We start from the raw sequence: 15,166 nt of genomic DNA on the forward strand, positions 1-15,166 counted from the left end.
ATTTTCATTCTGGAAAACACAGAAAAGGATAGTAAAAATAAAAATGATGCATAATCCTCCAATCAAGAAATATTTTTGTTAATAGCTTTCCTCAACTACAACTGGCAGACGATAAAGGGCATATGTTTCAATTGTAGAATTTAGTCAGTTCTGACATATGTCTACACCCATGAAACCAGCACCACAATAATACAATGACCATGTCCATCTCTCCTGAAAATTTTCTCCTACCCTCTTAGAATCCCTCCTTTCCACCCATTTGCATTTTATCTTCCATGGTGGTTTATTAGCTATAACTTTGGTTTGCAATTTTGGTGGATTTTCTAGTGTCCATAACATACATCTTTTTTTATTATTATACTTTAAGTTCTGGGGTACATGTGCAGAGCATGCAGGTTTGTTACATAGGTATACATTGCCATGATGGTTTGCTGCACCATCAACCCATTGCCCACATTAGGTATTTCTCCTAATGTTCTCCCTCCCCTTGCCCCCGACCTCCCAACAGGCCCTGGTGTGTGATGGATAACATACATCTTTAACTCACAGGCTACCTTCAAGTATATAATGCTGCTTCACGTCTAAGAATCATACAACTATCCTATTTCGCCCTTCCTCCCTTTTTGTGTTCTCGTTCTCATATATTTTATTTCTGTATATGTTATAAACTCCACAATAGTTTGTTACTTTGTAAATTTAAACAGTCAATTATAGTTTATACAATTTAAATAATGAGAAATTTTACTCAACATAATTAACACTTCTGAGGCTCTTCATTCTCTTACATAGATTCAAATGTCTACCTAGTAGCATTTTCCTTCTGCCTGGAGGACTTCCTTTAATATTTCTTTCTCTTTTTATTTCTTTTTTCTTTTCTTTTTCTTTTTTTTTTTTTTTTTGAAACAGTGTCTCACTCTGTTGCACAGGCTGGAGTACAGTGGTGTGATCATGGCTCACTATAGCCTCTACCTCCTGGGCAAGATCCTCCCACCTCAGCCTCCCAAGTCCTGGGACCACAGGTGCATGCCACCACGCCTGACTAATTTTTGTATTTTTTTTTTTAGAGACAGGGTTTCGCCATCTTGCTGAGGCTGGTCTTGAACTCTTGGGCTCAAGCCATCCTCCTGCCTTTGCCTCCCAAAGCACTGGGATTACAAGTGTGTGAGCCAGTACATCCAGCCTAATATTTCTTATAGTACAAATTAGCTGGTGATATTAATAAATTCTTTCAGCTTTATTTTTCCTTCATTTTTGAAATGAGTTGATGGGTTTTCTGTCAATATTTTAGATATATTGCCCAATTGTCTTCTACCTTACATCATTTCCAACAAGATATCTGCCGTCTTCCTTCTCTTTGGTAGAAAATGTGTTTTTCTCCCTCCGGTTGCTTTTAAACTTCTCTACTTATCACCTGCTTTAAGCAATTGAATCATGATGTATCTTAGTGTAATTTTCTTCATGTTTCTTGGGATTAGCAATCATCTTGGATCTGTGGGTTTATACCTTTCATCCCATTTGAAAAATGTCTGCCATTATTTCTTCAAATATTTTTCTGCTGTCCCCTCTGCTTCAGAGATTCCAATTACATGTATATTTGGCTACTTGTAGTTTTGCCACAGCTCACTAATGCTGTTCGTTTTGGGTTTTCTTCAATGTTTCATTTCTAATAATTTCCATTGTTATGTCTTCCAGTTTATTAATCTTTTTTAACCTACCATTAGTACCATCTTGAACATCACTGTTTTCACCTCCAGAAGTTTCTTTGGGTCATTTTTATAACTTCCATATCTCTACTTACCATGTTCAATATTTCCTCTAGCTTCTAGAACACATGGAATACATTTATAATGATTATTTTAATATCCTTGCCTATAGCTTTTAACATCTGTGTCACTCCTAGGTCAGTTCTAATTGATTGAGTGTTCTCTTCACTGTGGGTTGCATTTTGCTGATGTTTTGCATCAGCCCAACATTGTGAATTTTACCTTTTGGGGTAAAATTTTGTATATTTTTTGTATTATTATAAATATTCTCGAACATTGTTCTGGGACAGAGTGATACCTGGAGACAGTATGATGTTTTCAAGTCTTGCTGTTACTTTATTGAGCAGGACCAGAGCAATTTTGTTTGAGGCTAATTTTCCCTACATCTGAGTCCTCTGCCTAATGTACTGTGAAGTATGAGGTTTTGAGGTTTTCACTTTTACTGATGGGAACAGAATCCTAACCCTATGTGAGCTCTGAGAATTATGGCCTCTCATTCTTTGTTCGTTTGTTTGTTTGTTTGTTTGTTTTTGACACAGTCTTACTGTCACCCAGGCTGGAGTGCAGTGGTGAGATCCTGGCTCACTGCAACCTCTACCTCCCGGGTTCAAGTGATTCTCTTGCTTCAGCCTCTCAAGTAGCTGGGATTACAGGTGCATGCCACCATGCCCAGCTAATTTTTGTATTTTTAGTAGAGACAGGATTTCACCATGTTGGCCAGGCTGGTCTTGAACTCCTAACTTCAAGTGATCTGCCTGCCTCAGCCTCCCAAAGTGCTGGGATTACAGGCATGAGCCACTGCGCCCAGCCTCTCATCCTTTTAAGTAGTTCTTTCTCCAGCCTCAGATAATTTTCTAAAACATATGTGCTGATGGGTACTTTATTGAAGATTGGAGGGAGACCATCTGCAGATCTCAGAGTTCTATCTCCTCTGCAGTTCTCTGTCTTGTAATCTCTAGCCATGTTGGCCTCACCAGGCTCCTGGCTTTGCCTCTTCAACTCAGGAAGACTGCCAAAATCCACCTGAGATCTCCCTCCCTGCACCACAGCCTGGGTTGCCCAACTCTCCTCAGTTGGGCAACATATTCCTTTCCAGGCAACAAGCTAGGGCAGCTGTAGGACTCATTTCATTTGCTTCTCTTCTCTCAAGGATTGCTGTCCTTCATTGCCTAGTGATCAGTATCTTGAGAATCATCGTTTCATAGATTTGATCCAATTTCTTAGTTTTTTCAGATGAGTGGATAAATCCAGTACTGTTATTCCACCTTGGCCAGAAGCAGAAGTCAAAATAATGAGTTTTTCATTTATTTTCTTCCGGAATTTTCTGGCGTACACTTGTCTCTGTTACACATATATATATATATATGTATTTAAACAAATCTTTACTGGGTGCTTGCTATGTGCCAGGCACTATAGTAGTGCTGGGGATAGAGTTCTCATCAAGACAGACACAACTTACAGCCTAGGAGATGAACTAGGCATACACATAACCATATAATTACCTTAGTTCATCAAATCTAAGATGCCATTGCTCATAAGTTGCACCATTAGTTTATATACCACTAAAAAAAACACTACCAATGATACTTCTGAGATGCCTTCAATTGTAAGATGCATCCCAACTTCAGAGATATTGGGTGTTTAGAAACATATACACATATCAGAAAGTCAAGGAAATACAGTAATAATTAATTGCAATTTTGATAAGACCTGAGACAGAGAAATCCAAAATGCTAGCAGGCTATGTATTAGAAGAACCTGACTTAGCCTGGAGAATGAAGGAAGCCTTATTCACATGCAGCATTTCAGCTGAGATCAAAAAGATGACCTGGTGTTAGCCAAGTGAAGGTGGTATTCTAGGCAGAGGGACGAGGTTGTGCCAAGATGCCAAGGTGGTAAGCAGTTTTGCATTGGTGGGAACTGAAAGCGTTTCTAGTGTAAACTGAGGGACTGCAATGTGATTTTGAACTTTAACCTCAAAGCAACACAAGCCAGATTATAAACAAAGGAGTGATATACAGTCATGTATCACTTAACGATGGAGACACATCCTGAGAAATGTGATGTGTGGTTAGGTGATTTTGTCATTGTGAAAATATCACAGAGTTCATGCACAAACCTAGACAGCATAGCCTACTACACACCCAGGCTATATGTTACGGTCCATTGCTCCCAGACTACACCTATACAGCATGGGACTGTCCTGAATACTGTAGGCAATTGTAACAGAATGGGAAGTGTTTCTGTATCAACATACCTCAACATATAAAAGGTACAGTAAAATATGGTATTATAATCCTGTAGGATCAACATCATATATGCAGTCCATCACGGACTGAAATGTCATTAGGTGGAGCATGACCATAAGTAAATTTGTCCTGTTGAAACATCACTCCTGCTTCTGTGTGACAGGTGGACTGGGAGAAGCACAGACACTGGTTAAGAGGCAATTACAAGAGTCTGGGAAAGAGACAATGATGGTTTGGACAAGAGTCATGACAGTGGCTATCAAGAAAAGTTCTCAGGAAACATTTATAGAGATGCAGCAATAGGATTACTGCCTGTGGACACTAAGGGAGAGGGAGGCACAAGGACTCATGCTTCTGACATGAGAAATTAGATAGATGGAAAAGCCGTTTACTCCGATTATGGTTCGATGGAGAAGGAGAAAGTTTCAGAGGAGTGGTCAGTGAGCTCATTTGGAGCACAGTGAATTTAATAAGCTTGACCACTCATGGGTTTTTGTTGCAGTCAACGCAAAACACTCCTGAACATTGCCACCTCAACCCTAAATGCTCAGTTTCTTCAGTTTCAGTGTAAATAACTTCTGATCATCTCTGTGCCACAAAGATTCAAAGCTCTAGTCTGAGAGTGTGTAATTGGCTAAGAACTAGAAGAGATAATATCTGTACCCCCTTCCTAAAACAGAAAGGGTGTTTTAATGATGGAGAGTCCACTGAAGGATCTTTAAGCAAGCCTTGGAAGGATATCCAGTGGCTTACAACCAAGCCCTTAGGACTGGTGAAGGAAGAGATGCCTGCACAGCTCCCAGGAGGAAGTGGTCATCAGAAAGACCAGAGACCCAGGCACTGAAGTTATTCAGGCACGAGGGAGGCGAAGTTCAGGTGAAAGCAGTCTGGTGTGAATGGTACTAGTGGCATCACCACACCTGGACATTTGCCACCTCAACCCTGGAGCCTCAATGTCTTCAGTTTCAGTATAAATAACCTCTGATCATCTCTGCCCCACAAAGGCTAGAAGATCCAGTCTGAGAGCACGTAATTGGCTGAGAACTAGAAGAGAGGATAGCTGAGCCCTTTCCCCCAAAGAGAAGGGGGTTTCTAATGACAGAGATCTGCTGACGGATCTTGGAATATCCAGGTAGAAATGACAAGTAGGCATTGGACCAGTGCTAGACTGGAACTCAGAAGAAAGGTCTGGACTGGAGATCAAACCTCAGGGTCCTCAGCCTGCGTAGGTAACCTGCATAATGTAGGCACAGATGGCATCACCCAGGAGGAAAACATATAGAGCAAGAAGAGAGAACAGCTCACCTCCAAGCCCTTAGGTCTAGTGGAGGAAGAGAAGCCTGCACAGCTAGCAAGAGGAAGTGGCCAAGAAAGGAAAAAGAAAACCAGGAGCATGAAGTGGCAAGGACACCAAGGGAGGGAGTGGGCACCTGCAGTGAACACGGATGAGAGGCTAAGGGAGATGGGAACAGGAAGACCTCGGATCTCGAAAACTACCGGTGACTTCAGCAAGAACCATCTTCATGACAAAGAGCAGAGTTCATGATACAGGGGATTGAGAGTGAAGATGAGGACAGGTGACTCCTTGGAGCGTTTGTCTGTGGAGGGAAGGGAAGGGGAGAGATGGCACTGGAGCTTTTTTTTTCTTTTGTTTTTCGATTTTCCAGAATAGGAGACAGGCAAACATGTTTAAGACTGGACTGGATAAAGCCAGGAAAGGAGAGGTTGAAGAGACAGGAGAGGAGGAAGAGGATTGAAAGTATCTCCTTCTGGGTGGTTGGGGCCATTCATTCAACAAGTATCACTCAACCCTTAGCTACACGCTTGGGCATGATAGCACAGTGGTTCAGAGTACAGTCTCTGGGCCAGGCACAGTGGCTCATGCCTGTAATCCTAGCATGTTGGGAGGCCAAGGCATGGATCACCTGAAGTCAGGAGTTCGAGACCAGCCTGCCCAACATGGTGAAACCCCATGTCTACTAAAAATACAGAAATTAGCCAGGCATGGTGGCACATGCCTGTAATTCCAGCTACTAAGGAGGCCGAGGCACTAGAATCACTTGAACCCGGGAGGCAGAGGTTGCCGTGAGCCAAGATCGCACTACTGCACTCCAGCCTGGGTGACAGAGTGAGACTCTATCTCAAAAATAAAAAGTACATAGCCTCTGGAATGTCTGCATCTTGACTGGCTCTTACTAGCTAAGTGACCTGGTCAAGTCACATAAGCCATATGAAACTCAATTTCCTCAGCTGTAAATGGAACTAATAATACAACCTGCTTCACACACTTGTGAGGGATAAATGAGTTAAACATGAAAATAATAATGGTAAACATTTGATGAGCACTTACTATGTGCTTATGATTTAGTTGTTTCAGACAGGTGGGTAAATCCAGTCCCTGTTACTCTATCTGGCCAGAAACAGAAATAGAGATTTTTTTTTTTTTAATGTATTTTCTTCTGAGATTTTTTTTTGTCAGGATACATCAATCTGTGTAATACAGACATACACATATATATTCAACAAATCTTTGTTAGGTGCCTAATAATAATGCTCTAAGACTTTACAGATTTACTTCTCACAAATACTCTGAGGTAGGTACTATTATAATCACCTCATTTTCCAGGTGGGGAACTGAGGCAATAAGTTTAAGTGTTTGCCCCAAGTCACACACCCAGGTGGTCTAGCTGCAGAGCCTAAGTTTCTAGCCACGAGGCTACCCTGCCCCCACCAGCTCCAGGAATAAGTCCAAGGGTAATACCAGGACAGCGGGTAAGAGGGCCACAGCCACGGATGCAGGAATAGTCTGAAAAATGGGAAGTGTGGTAGGAGGACCCTGAACAAGTCTCACCTACCGTATCCAGCGCTCACACTTCTGGTGCTGGCTTTGTGGTGCTGGGTGATTCTAGCAGGATCAGAGGCCAGTGGAGAAATAAATACCCAGAACCATCAAAAATACCCATTTGTCTGTTAATGATAAGCCTGTAGACCTCCAGAGCACCCACTGAAATGACTCCGATGGAAAGAGACTCTGTGCAGAGTCAGAGGCTGGGGGGTGAGGGGACCGCTGATGGGGTTTCTGAAGCATAACAAGGCATGTTCGGTGGCTGCCTGAGCAGAGCCAGAAAGGATTCGCCTGCTGACTTCACTTTTTATCTCTGCCAAGGAGCACCCAAGGCCACCACAGACTCTGCATCAAGCCATTTCTGGAAGGCAGTTCCATCAAGAAAGAGAATAGGCTCTGCTATTACAAAATGCAGAGACGGGCAAACCACCAGTGTGTGCTGTCTGTAACTTTAATTGTTTCTTTGGGATTAAGCACTCCTCCAACAAGGGCCGGAGCAGGCTACAATGTCATGCTGGATTCCAGTCGACTTGGGGTGGTTTGACAGGCTGCCCCACCTGAGCATGTGACCCCAGGGGAGAGAGCTGTTTTAAGGCTTCCTCCTGCTGGACTCGCTTAGAGAAGTTTGAGCCCCCCAACAAAAGAAACTGCCCAGCCTCACTCACCTTCTCCCCCAGACCTTGCTTCTGGTTTCTTCCTTCTATAACCCACTTGGAATTCTTGGCTGAATCATTCCAAGTCTCTCCTGGTGGGATCGCAGAATGTCAGAGCTAGAAGAGGCCATCAGGAAAAATTGGGCCAAGCTTCTTAACGGCAGGTCCCAGCTACTTCCAAGCAGTCTGGACTAGAACGCTCATCCACTGCAGCAGCTCCCTCCCGGGCCGCTGCACTACAGTGCCCTCTTCTGGGAGTGGGTGGAAATTGCCTCTGAGTGGCATCGGATTTTCAGGACTGTCTTGTGGCTCCGACACCTCCTCGGCATAGACTTTCTCTGCAGAGGGGTTCTAGGGGTTGAGTGTGCAGGCTGCCTCTCCGCAGATTTTATTCCCTCCCTCCTGTGCCCCTCCTTATCTCAGCAGGCCCTGGTTCCTTCCCGTGAAGGCTAGGAGGAAAGTAGCCATCTGCAGAATAATGCGAAGAGGGCCTGCCATGGCGGGCTTTAGTTCTTGGCCAGAAGAGCCTCTGTTCTTGGTAAGAGAAGCCAAATTGCACAAGAAAACCCAAAGATCTTCTTTGATGTACAAAGCCATGAAGTCACAGGCCTTAAAAGAGGTCGACAAAGAGCCCAAAGTTTCCATCAGATTGACAATTTCCATGTCATTCATCTCACTCACTGCAAGGATCAAAACACCAAATGCTTCCAGGAGCGAGACAGGAGGCCTAAATGAATGGAGAAGCAGACACAAGTGAGTGGTGGGAAATGTGAGAATCTAGAGGCCACAGGCCCACCTGCAGGCACTCACAATCAAAATTCCAAGCTCGGCAGGGCGCAGTGGCTCATGCCTGTAATCCCAACACTTTGGCAGGCCGAGGTGCAAGGATTACTTAATCTCAGGAGTTTGATACCAGCCTAGGCAACATAGTGAGACCCCTGTCTCTATGAAAAAATCAAAACATGAGCCAGGTGTGGTGGTGTGCATCTGTGGTCCCAGCTACAAGGGAGGCTGAAGCGGGAGGATCACTTGAGCCTGGGGGTTCAAGGCTGCAAGTGAGCTATGACCATGCCACTGCACTCCAGCCTGGGCAATGCAGTGAGACCCTGCCAAAAAAAAAAAAAATTCTAAACTCACCTTTTGCAGGCCAACTATAGGAGGGCTCATTTCACAAGCCCTGCATTTCAAATTCCCCGCATTTAGTCAATTTCTAAGCACTTCCATTGAGCACTTCACTGTCATGGCCACTGTCCTAAGATGGAGTAAGCCTCACAACAACCCTATGAAGTCGGCACTGTCATTAGCATCGTTTGCATTTATAGGTTGGGAGACTGAGGCAGAGAGCGCTTAAGTGACTTTCCCAATGTCAGACAGAACATACCGTGGCTGGGAACTCAAATAGTAAGGCTCAAGAACCCAATTTATTCCATTGTTTATCTTTTTTTTTTTTTTTTTTTTGAGACAGGATCTCACTTGGGCTAGAGTACAGTGCTGCCATCACGGGTCACTGCAGCCTCAACTTCCCATGTTCAAGCAATCCAGCCTTGACTTCCCATGCTCAAACAATCCAGCCTCAACTTCCCATGCTCAAGCAATCCTCCCACCTCAGCCTCCTGAATAGCTGGGTCTACAGACGTGTACCACCACACCCGGCTAATTTTTATATTTTTTGTAGACATGGGGTTTTGCCATGTTGCCCAGGCGGGTCTCAAACTCCTGGGCTCAAGCAATCCACCTGCCTTGGCCTCCCAAAGTGCTGGGATTACAGGCACAAACCGCTCCACCTGGCCAGAACCCAGTTTCTTAACCACCAGTATTATATACACAATACAAGTACATAGTTGTATCCTGGGACATTATGGGAAGCTGATTTTATTACTATGGGAAAGGGAATATGGTTTTATGGACAAAAAGCAGGCTTTGTTAGAGACAAACAGAGCCTGATTCCTGCTGCTACCACAGACTGTGTGCTCCCAGAGCAAATGAATGACCATTTCTTAGCTGTAGTGTCTGATCAGTAAATCAGAGACAACCATTTTTACTCCCTGGGATAATAGTCAGGATAAGTGAGATGATAAATGTGTTCCACCTAAGGCATGACATCAAACACAAAACACAATTATGGGTGGCTATTATTTAAGTTAAGGACTAAGCATCCAACATTGGACTTGCCTGATTTAAAGGGTGCCACCTGCACTTTTTTTTTTTTTTTTAATAGAGTCTCCCTCTGTTTCCCAGGCCGGAGTGCAGTGGTGTGATCTCGGCAGGTTCAAGTGATTCTCCTGAGTAGCTGGGATGAGAGGCAAGTGCCACCACGCCAAGCTAAGTTTTTGCATTTTTAGTAGAGATGGGGTTTCACCATGTTAGCCAGGATAGTCTCAATCTCCTGACCTCGTGATCCGCCTGCCTCAACCTCCCAAAATGCTGGGATTACAGGCATGAGCCACTGCGCACTTCTTAACTAGCTGGATGTAGGAACAATAAAGGTCTGTAGGTATCTAAACTTCTAACAAAAGATTCGTATTAAACAAAACCCTTTATTATTATCTAAGTTTTCAAAAGAGGCTAATTAGTAGGATAGTATACACATTACAAAAGCATTCATGTCACAGAGAAATACCACATAGATCTTTTAAATAGTGGATTTTCCTGGTATTTTTAATGGTACAATTGGATTTTATCCCTTTTCTGAAACAAGTGCTAAAAATGAAGAAATCATTCCTGTGATCCCTGACTCAGACACTAGATGGCGATAAATTCACACTTCAATTATGTTCCCTGGGTTCCTACTGCCAGTCAGACCGATTTGGGGCTATTCCCCAGCTGAAAGTTCAGGGGCTTGACCTGCTTTGGATTTTTTACTGGTGCATCCCGGCATCTCCTGAAAGTGAAGTCTTCAAGTGACGTTATCCAAGATGTCAGCCCGGCCCGGCCAACTCTCCCCATTTCACCCCAATAAATGAGAAAACATTAATTGTGACCCAATGTGTGCCAGCCCCCATGGGAGCCACGAATAGACCCTTGAGTAAGACAGAAGCCACCCTGGCCCCTAGAGATCTGCTCACCGTCTAGTCCTTTTTCCCTTAGGCCTGCTCCTGCCCACCCGAGGCTCCAGAAGAATCTTGTGCAATGGCTAAAGTCAAGGAAAGTTGGATCTGGAAGAGAACATGAAGATGACTTTATGTCCCCTCGCTTTTCAGATGGGAAAACAGATGGAGGCCCAGAGAAGGAAAGTGAATTATCCCAGGCAGCATAGCCTGGCAGGCGAGCACTAGGATCAGAGTCCTGATTCCAGGTCACTCACTTCCTCCATCCCTGCTGTTCCTGCCACCCCACGTGGGAACGCCCTCCTGGAGTGCAAACCAAGATCATACCAGTGAATGGAAGAAAACAAAATAGACCTAGGTTTCTGAGTTTCCATGAAGGACTCTGGGGGACAGGATGTGTCCTAACACCAGCAACCACACCCAACTGGTAATGCCCCTTTCAACACAACATCACTAGGTATTTGAACACAGATGGGCTGGGATTTCCCCACAGGCCCGTGACCCAACAGGTATTGCTCCTGAGTGTTCGCTGCCACCCGCGGGGGCTTGCACAGCAAGGCCAGGCTGCCACACCCCTTCCTGCCAAGAGTGGGTTTGACTGCCTACAGCAACTCAACTGCCCTGAGTTTTTGCTTACTTCTGAGCATTTTGGATCCGTGCTTAGGCCTGGAGTGGAGCCACAACAAATTGTGGGTGATAAGAGAAGAAATGAGCCCCTGTCTTTTTAGCCAGTTAGTGTTTGAGCTTGGGTGAACAACTTCCTGTCTCTGAGGCCCAGCCTCCCCATCTGTAGAACAACAGAATTAGATTAGAACCTCCTCTCAGCCTTAGCTTTCTAAGGCCTGTCACACGGCTATTTAGCTAGCATTACTATGAAAAGTAATTAATCATGTGTAAATGCAGCACTTCATGTAATATATGTAGGCGTCATTTGTTTTCTGATCTGTACTAGTTTAACTATTAAAAGTATAAGCTTTTCTCTATGTGTTTCTTCCCCTTTAAAAAAAAAAAAGTTTAATTACAAAATATTTCTGACCTATGAAAAGATATCAGGAATGTGGGGAGGCCAGGCATGGTGGCTCACACCTGTAATCCCAGCACTTTGGGAGGCCAAGGTGGGTGATCACTTAAGCCCAGGAATGCAAGACCGGCATGGGCAACAAGGCAAGACCTTGTCTCTACAAAAACACAAAAATTAGCCAGGTGTGGTGGTGCACGCCTGTTAGTCCCAGCTACTACTTGGGAGGCAGCGGCGAGAGAATCACTTGAGCCTGGGAGGTAGAGGCTACAGTGAGCCAAGATCAGCCACTGCACTGCATCCTGGGTGTATATATGTCACATATATGTACCATCTTCCCATATTTTTTTATTTTTCTGAACAGAGCAAGACATTGTTCAAAAAATTTTTTTAAATGGGGAGATGGATGTACATGTGATACACAAACATAGCAAAGTGTTCATTATAGTCTAAGTAGTAGATATATGAGTGTCTGCTGAACAATTCCTTCAACTTTGCTGTTTGAATTTTCAAAATAAAATATTGCAAGGAGAAAAAAAGTATTACAAATGATATCATGAATACTTAGGTAGCCCCCACTCAGCCTAAGAAATCAAATGATCTGAATTTTGATATTCAGTCTCCTAGTCATTTCTTGGTACTTTTACTACAATATATGGTATTATTTTACATGGTAAAAATGTCTTCATTTTAAGAATTAAGGAATTTCTGATGTGTCACACTGTGTATTTTGTCTGCAGCTTTTTTTTTTCCACTTGGCATTTTAGTTGTGAGATTCATCCCCACGATATGTGAGATTAGGATTTCTTCCTTTTTGTTGTCATTTTGAGGTCTATTGCATGAACAAGTCATAGTGGATTTACTGATCTTGTAGCTACTTTCTCAGTGTTTCCACTTTTCTTTCTTCATAAGCGGCGCTGCTGTGCCCATTCTCTCCACAGCTCCATGTCACCTTGTGCACGGAAAAGGGGGCACAGTGGTGTTCAGGTGATCTGTGGAGACACACATGGCCCCTAGCACAGGGGACCCAGGTGTTCAAACTATATCCTCAGGAACCTGTATTTTGCCAACTCTTGGTTCTGTTTTCTTCTCTGCTGGCCTCATTCTCAGTGGCCTCTGCACATGTGGTGGCCTTTAGCCGCCCTGAGCATTTATCCGGCCAGCCTGGCAGTCCTGGTGGGCAGAAGGCATCCCTTTCCAGAAAGTTCCAACAATAGTCAAGGGACCGCATGGCGACCTGTGTTCCTCCTGCACAAGTCAGACCAGATTTCTGATTGGCCAAACCTGGGTCATGCACTCAGCCCAGTCAGTCTCATAGAAGCCAAATGGACTGGGAGTGGGGAAGGGGTGATTCCCTAACAGAAAACAGAGAAGTGGTCACCAAACGAAGGAGGACTGGATGCTGGGCAGGCAACAACAACACACGTCCAGGACCCAGCAGTCCTCATGTGGTCCCTTGACCGCTGCACAGGTCACCATGCATCTGATTATGGTGCCATTTACATGTCTGTGTCCCGTTCTCAGCTGGGAACCACTCAAAGAGGGAGACCTCATCTTTCATCTCATCTCCCCTGAGCAAATGCAGCTCAGTACCCGGTTTATAATAAATGACAGTGGGAGGAATCAATCCCCTGACCAAACACATCCGGAAGAGGGGGAAGGGCAATTCAACCTTCTGCCTCTGAGCTTTTAGTTCCTCCCTCTGCGAACCAAGTCAGAGGGGTAAGACGAAGAAAACATCCACTACACCTCACCCTCTCTTTTTCTCTCTGAGTTACTGACCATCAGGACAAATGCATTGTCCAGTTCAGAAGTCCATATGTTCTCAAACAGCTGCTCTTTATTGAACACCTACTATGTCCCACACGTTTTGTTTACATATGGCAGGGCAAGATTCATTCAGATAGGAATGTTTCCAGCCATCTGTGAATATGCTGGACACAACTGTACACCTTAATAGGGTGAATTTTATGGTATGTGACTTTTATCTCAGTAAAGCTGTCATTTTTTAAAAGAAATACCAAGTCTTAGATGATTTCATCTCTATAAAATTCAAAAATGGGCAAAGTAGTCTACGGTGATAGCAGTCAGAATAGTGGTTAGGTTAGAGGATATTGACTGAGGGAGCCCCTGAGGTGCTGGAAAAGTTGAATATCTTGATCTGGTGGTGAGCACATGGAGATATCATGTGCAGAAATTCATTCAGTCATAGATTTCAGATGCGTGTGCCTTAAAGCACCAACGTTATACCTTAACAAAAAGTAGTCCCAAACAATGATGTCTTTTTAAGTGAAGAAAAGAAACCAGTTCTAGAGCAGTACAAAATTGTAATGGTTTACCATTAAAATGTAATGGTTTGCCATTACTTTTTTTTTTCTTTTTTGAGACGGAGTCTCGCTCTGTCACCCAGGCTGGAGTGCAGTGGCATGATCTCAGCTCACTGCAAGCTCCGCCTCCTGGGTTCACGCCATTCTCCTGCCTCAGCTGCCCAAGTAGCTGGGACTACAGGCGCCACCATGCCCAGCTAATTTTTTTGTATTTTTAGTAGAGATGGGGTTTCACTGTGTTGGCCGGGATGGTCTCGATCTCCTGACCTTGTGATCTGCCCGCCTCGGCCTCCCAAAGTGCTAGGATTACAGGCATGAGCCACCGTGCCCGGCCCCGTCATTACTTTTAATGCAAAAAAAGCGATTACTTTTGAACCAACCTAATAACTCAAGCTATTGGGTTCTAAACCTGGCTACCCCACTTACTAGCTATAACTAGGAAGTACTTTGTCCAAGTTACTGAATCACTCTGTACCTCAGTTTCCCCATCAGTAAAATGGAGTGGCTAATAGTACCTACCCTTAGGACTATTATAATGATTGAATGAGATAATCTTTGTAAAACCTCTAGAGCAGTGTCTGGCACATAGTAAATGCTCAATAAACTTTAGTTTTTTCTGTTATTATTGATGTGGGCCAAGCACAATGATCTCTGTGGATACAGAGATGAAAGAGCCTTATTCTCACGTGGAACACACCGGAAGCAAGCGGTTATGATACAGACAGAGGAACACTTTGACAAGAAGCCTGGAGTGTGGGCTCTCATGGGAAGAGCTCCCAAATTCAGCCTGTAGTTTGGGTTGAGGGATGCAGGGAATGTGCAAAGGCACCAAGAGTGACAGAATCAGGGGCTGCATAAGGGGTGGTTAAGCAAATCAGGACAGCTACAGAGTTCACAGAAGAGGAGTCTGGAGGGCAGGAAGACAGAGCAATGGAAAAGCTCCTTCTTGGCCACAACCTAGAGCCAGGCTGCTCCCGAGGCCAAGGGGAGAGCTGAGGGATTTAGTGGGGAGGGGACACAGGCAGATTTGCTTTTGAGAAAGAGAACGCTGGTCACCATGGAGGATTTCCTGAATGGGAGCCAGGCTAGAGACAGAGAGACCAGTTAGGAGGTTGTACCCATTCCCCAAGCATATACTGCAGTCTGTATAATACATTGTCCCGTCTGTTTCTGAATGTCTCCTCCCCGCTGCACCATGAGCACCATGAACGCAGGAACCGTATCTGTCAAGTCATCTCCTTAGTCTGGCAAAGAGTGTGTGCTC

The sequence above is a fragment of the Piliocolobus tephrosceles genome, chromosome 10, assembly GCF_002776525.5.
Source record: "Piliocolobus tephrosceles isolate RC106 chromosome 10, ASM277652v3, whole genome shotgun sequence".
Lineage (NCBI taxonomy): Eukaryota > Metazoa > Chordata > Mammalia > Primates > Cercopithecidae > Piliocolobus > Piliocolobus tephrosceles.